Source organism: Lytechinus pictus, chromosome 11 (assembly GCF_037042905.1).
Source record: "Lytechinus pictus isolate F3 Inbred chromosome 11, Lp3.0, whole genome shotgun sequence".
Classification (NCBI taxonomy): domain Eukaryota; kingdom Metazoa; phylum Echinodermata; class Echinoidea; order Temnopleuroida; family Toxopneustidae; genus Lytechinus; species Lytechinus pictus.
Genome location: NC_087255.1, coordinates 20,343,062 through 20,349,402, shown reverse-complemented (window position 1 = coordinate 20,349,402; position 6,341 = coordinate 20,343,062).

The following is a 6,341-nucleotide window of genomic DNA, read 5'->3' as shown; positions in this document are numbered from 1 at the left end:
GAAAGAACGAAAAGTAAAACCAGTTTATAATACTCTTATTTTACAGAATATTACAAGTATACATTTGACACGTTTGAAAACGTGAGTATTTTAATTTAAATCATTGCAGATTTAAACGTGAAACTTTGGATTTGACTGAATTCAAAGTTTGGCTCGTCATTAACGAAATCCATTCAGGTTTTATTCAAAATCCCCTCTATAAAGGGTGTAGAGAAAACATAATAACAAACACAATTCCTTCCTATTGTTTGAAAGCCTCAACTATTTTGACTAAAAGTTTAAACATTTTGAAAGCAATCCAACATCCCACGATTCATTTATTTATCGTTCTTTGTAACAAAGGATGTTAAAATGTTTATCCTTCATGGGCCAATATTTATTTTATAGTGTAGAAAAAGCGAAACAGCAACGCCTTTTGAAAATTGATACATGGTCCACGCGACTGTTTGCTCTGGCTTATGTCAATGTGTTAGTACTGGTCAAACAGAGATAGTGTCACGTTCTTCATCTTGGAACCTTGGAATTTCATTTCAAATATGGTTCCATTTTTTTTTATTTACAGAAGGGGAATATTTTACAAATCAAATAAGTTGAATTGAACATGCCAGGCTGTACTGCAGTCCATTAATTATTTTTGTTTCAGGGAATTTAAATTGACTGATGGAGAAATTGGAACGTTCGGCGCGTGAAGGTAACGTGGAACGAGAAAAACAAACCTGGCAAATTAATGTTGAAAAATTATAGTTGAAGAATATCTTGTGAAAATGGAAAGAAATATTTTTTTTTTTGAAATTGAAATTGAAAAATTATAGTTTCCATCAAAAACTAGTCTCTATACCAGCCTATATTTTACTTTTAACGCAGAAATTAGCTATAAAATCGGTTATTTGCAATATATACCAGTTTGTAGTTTACGTTTAAGATTTATGGTCGATTCATTTATTCGGTAGATATTGGAAATCAAGTGTTTAATTTCCACTTTTATCATTAATCTAATTAGGCAGTTTAGCCTTTGGAGAAGTTTGAGAATAGGTCGAATCATAGGTAAACGCAAAATACACCCGAATTGTATAAATCAATCAAATTTCTATTGATCACAATCAACAAGCAATAAAATGAAAATATTATAAAATGGAAAAGACAGGTCAATATATGATTTGACCCGGAACAAGTTGCAACAAAAGGCTTTTCAACTGTTTCTGGCAGTATGTGACCTTAAAAATAATATACTAAAAATCTATTAAAATCCGCATCCGGGAAGGTAGTTATTTTTAAGATGGCGTCCAAGACGGCCGCTATACACTAAAAATGGATATAACCCACTCATTATCCACCCTAGAATCCTATTTCGGCATATTCCATGGTACAGGGTGTATAAGAATTTGTTGATACGAGTTAGAGTGAATATAAGCACTCCGGGGTACCTGGGAAAATCCAAGATGGCGCCCAAAATGGCTGTCGTAGGCTAAAAATCCACAATAATTAATCTATAACTTACTGAAGTGTCTTTAATTTGGGTTATATCCGATGGCTTTAGGAATAAATTACAAAGACAGTTATTGGTCTGGTGTGTTTAGGATTTTAGGATGGATAATGAGTGAGTTATATCCATTTTTTAGTGAATGGCGGGCATCTTCGATGTCATCTTGAAAATAACCACTTTATTTCCGGATGCAGATTTTCATAGATTTTTAGTATTTATTCCCGAGGTCAAATAGTACCAAAATCGTTGAAAAACCATTCCGGTATTTTTGGTCGTATATTGACCCGTCTAAAAGAAAACTTACACAGTGATAAAAACTCATCACATTTATACAAGTCCACATTGCACGTTTTTATTCCAAGACCAATGTATGTCACAATTGGACAAAACCGAAGAAGTGGTTCGCTTTGCAAGACTTTTTCCCGGTAAGATGTCGCTACCTTGAAAATGCAGTTTACGTTCGAAAAATGTGTCCTGCCCCTAACTTACTCCAAGAAATAATAGCACATACAAAGGGTTCAAAAACGCAATAAATATATTGAAAATATATCGACAAATGACCCCCCCCCCCCAAAAAAAAAAAAAAAAAAAAAACCTGGGTCATTTTCGAAAATTTGTAAAATCGGAACAGCGGTTTCGTCCTCAGTTTCGGAGCTGACGAACAATTTCAAAATATGTCGTTTGTCCAGAGTCCAGGACGAAAACTGCTGATTTCATTCACCAGTTTTCGACAAAGTCCTCCCGGCTGTTCATTGTCATTTGACTAGCATTTCAATACAATTACTGTATCATTAAAAGGCACATTTCTGTAATATACCGACCGTGACAAATGTAATTTACACCCGGGGGCCATTCCATTGACGAGTACATACTATGCGTGAACGTGGGGTTGCGAAAGGCACCCTAAACAAGTATTTTCCATATTATTCTGAAAATGCACCCCTTAACAAGTATTGGCATATGAAAACCTTTTGTTAACCGTGCGATAGCTTCTGTGGGAAACCGGTGAAAACACGTTTCATTAATGAAATTATGGAAATACAAGCATTGTTTCGAAGGAACAGAACTTTTCTACTTCTTGGCCATTTTCTGTGATGAAGGTATAAAATAAAAGAGCAGATATTGAACTTTTTAGGCATGTGATTTTCCTTTTGAAATTAAGATACCCCCCCGCAATGGGTTTTTGGTATCCTTTATTCAAATTGGGTTTGCTTACTCATGCGTCAAAGAGGAATAATCTAAGTAATTTCAGAGGAGATTCTAAGCTTTATATTGGTAGGTCATTTGTCAATTGTATTTATGACTAGGTTATGATAAATCATCGCTAAATCTCGGTTTCGTTTTTTTTGGGACGCACTGTTTTAATAATCGAAGAAGAATTAAGTTTAACTACATTTGATTCAATAGGCGATATGTGTGTGTGATATGACGATGTCTTTTAGAGAAGTTATAAATAATTGAAAGTGATACAAATTACGATCATATATAATGTAGATACTCACCCTGATTAGACACATATGAAGTTTCATGTCCTTCCTCGATCAGGGCAGAAGAAGCAGCGATAAAGACGATCAGCAACGAAAACCGGTCCATTATCTCTTAGGTTTGGCGTTCTTCAAGACAACCATCATAATATGACCAGGAATTTTACCAACTTCGCTTTTTATAACAACCCCCCCCCCCCTTGGCGACCAGTTGAAGATGGTAAAGGGAATGTGTTGACCCGAGACAAATCCGAAGTACATTATCATTGTAGATGTTGACGTTGAAATTTGGTTCGAAAGTGTTTTCCTCGAATAAGCATGCACGCTTGAGACCCGCCGTAGACGCCATGTTGACCCTAGTAATATTATAGTCCATTTGATTTGATTAAAAACTGAAAAAGCGAGGAGGAAGCGATGGTATAATGAGAAATGGTGTATGGCGTTTTTAAGTAATAAGACAACCAAACAGACTAGTGCAGATGAGATATTTCAATCTCTCCGACTGGTACATGTTTGTGCACACTAAATATTGAATACTTTCAGTGTCTTTTCTTAGGGATGGTCCGAGCTGAAAATATTTATATCTAAATAAATAGAGTAAAACTCATAGAGCAAAATAGTAAAAATTTCATCAAAATTGGATAACAAATAACCAAGTTATTGAATTTTAAGGTTTATGAATATTGTGTGAAAACAATTGTATACACATCGTCATGAATATTCATTGGGTGGGCTGATGATGTCACATCCCCACTTTCTTTTTTCCTATGTTATTACATGAATTCATAAATGTTTCAATTTTTCATACATGTGTAAATGATGTGTCTCCGTTAGGATGAAATAAGTTGCGGCAATAAATAACTAAAGCACTTGATCAGTTGTCAGTCCAATTGTCTTCGTTCTTGGTAGAACAAATTTGAATAAAACTAATTTCATATAATAAAATACTATATAACAAGTGGGGATATGACATCATCAGCCCACCTAATAAATATTCATAAAGACATACCTAAAACTGTTTCACCGGAATAATGCAATTATTTAAAATTAAATAACTTTGTTATTTGGTATCCGATTTTGATCAAATTTTCTGCATTTTGCTTTGTGAGTTTTACGCTATTTATTAATATAGAAATATCCTCAGCCAGGACATCCCTTTAAATGATAATTTATGATGGTTATGGTGTTAAGGATATGTAAGGGGTCTGAAAATTGCAGTTCGCAAAATAGACGCAAAATATTATGGCGGGTGTTTTTTTGCGATATAACATAACAACAGTTCTTTTAGGGCGGGGATGTTCTCCCTCATCCATCTTTTGTTGTTGTTTTTTCATACGTGTCTATTTCCTCGATTGTTGGGGGGGGGTCAGACTCAGTTTCTATCATAACGGTTAGACTAATGCCTACACAGGCACAGAAGACATGAAAGAGTTTGCCCAAGTGGGTCAAGAATCAACGACAGGAGAGAGGGGCTGGGCACTTTTCCACTTTTAAAAAAAAAAATTGACATGCAAGAGAATGAAAGAGAGGGGGGGGGGGGGGAGGAGGGAGAGATCATGCTTATAAAAGTATATGCAAAAATAACAGAACATTTAGAAAGGTAGCTCCCGAGTCTTATCTTTATTTTTTTTGGGGGGGGAGGGGGAGGGTAAATAGTTGTCATACAGTTTACATTATAAAACCTAACATACCTCGGAATAGTTGGGATTAAGAACACATATAATTAAGAATCCAACGTATGAGAAAGAAGAAGCGAAAGGGCAAATGGGAGCGAGAGGAGGGGAGATCAAGACAGGGAGAAATAGGAAGCAATGATTGATGAGAAAGAAAGAGTATAGAAGAGATAAGGAAGAAGGGAGAAAAGAGGAAAGGAGAGGTAGAATAAAGAGAGAGAGAGAGGGGGGTGAAAAGGACAGAAATGACGAACGAGGAAAGGAAAATCAGTCTTTAATCTGAATAGCACAACAATGCCCAGAAAACAAGCGAGTCATTAATTTTTAAAAGTCTTACCAACACATTCACGTAACTAAAGAAGAGAGAGAAGGGGGGGGGGGGGATAAAGAGAGATTCGTTTTTCCACTACTTCGAAATAAAAAATATTTAAAAGAGAAATGTAGAGATAAAAGAATTGTTCCTTGATATGTAACTTGTAGGGTGTACTAAGTTTGTTTTTATCATAAAACAATTTGAACAAGGAATATCGGACACCGGTTCACTGTTATTACTGAAACGAGTGTTATAAGGCTCGAATATTGAACTTTAAACGATTTAAAATCCTCTTAACATACTGCATTTTCATCGATGTTGATATTTTGTTTCCTTTATACTAGAATGCATTAAAAATTGTCCGACCCAAAAGCAATATATGCTATTGTAAAGTGCCATAGCGATACATTTCTCATTCTTACAGATGAAGGGCTATGACGTGACTTGTATTAATGGCAGGTGAATAAAACACAAGAGGCCGAAAATACCCAACAAACACGGACAGGTGAAAAGACACGTACAAATAATTTGGCCACAAATTTCTTTCTACTTATAGGTAAAGCTAACAAAAACAAAGATAGTTCTATGTTGCGTTGTGTAAAAAACATTACAACAACATAAGAATTTTTCTCTTAAAACACCCCCTGATTTTCCACACTTTCTCCCTAACGAAAAAAAAGAAAAGAAAGTATAGAATAGAAGAGACATTCAAAGCCAACTTAACCTTCTAACCTGTATTGATACTCATCTACCCTCCGAAATTATGATCACTATTCACATTAATCAAAATAAAAATACATGAAGTGCAAAAATACCCAGGCGCACACCTCGCACCCACACCCACACGTAATTATATTTCCACTCCTATCGTCTACTCATAATATTCTCTATTTCTCTCGCACACATACGCGCACACCCCGCTACACACCCACCCACTTACAATTCCACACCTGCTTTCCCTCACCCACATACATACACCCACACGCACATAGGCCTACACCATGTGTGCCCACAATCATTGGCGGCGGAAGCCAAAAATTTTAGGGGGGACGCAGGAAACAAAATTGACAAGCAAAAAAAAAAAAAAAAAAAAAAGAAGGTTATCAACAAAAAATTTAGGGGGGATCGTCCCCCACCTCAAATTTAGGGGGGACACGTCCACCCCGCTTCCGCTGCCTATGCCCACAATCCATTATCACCACAATTGGATGCTCAATTCTCGCTTCATGAGGAGCCGAATGTATGGGTGTGTGTTGGAAGTGGTAAGTCCATCGACACCCTAGCTCCCACAGAACCCCTCACCGTTACCATCCCCCCTTCATTCGATCTCCTAATCATCCTTAAGGAAGTCAGGGAGATTAAAATGATTAGAATGGACACTCTTTATT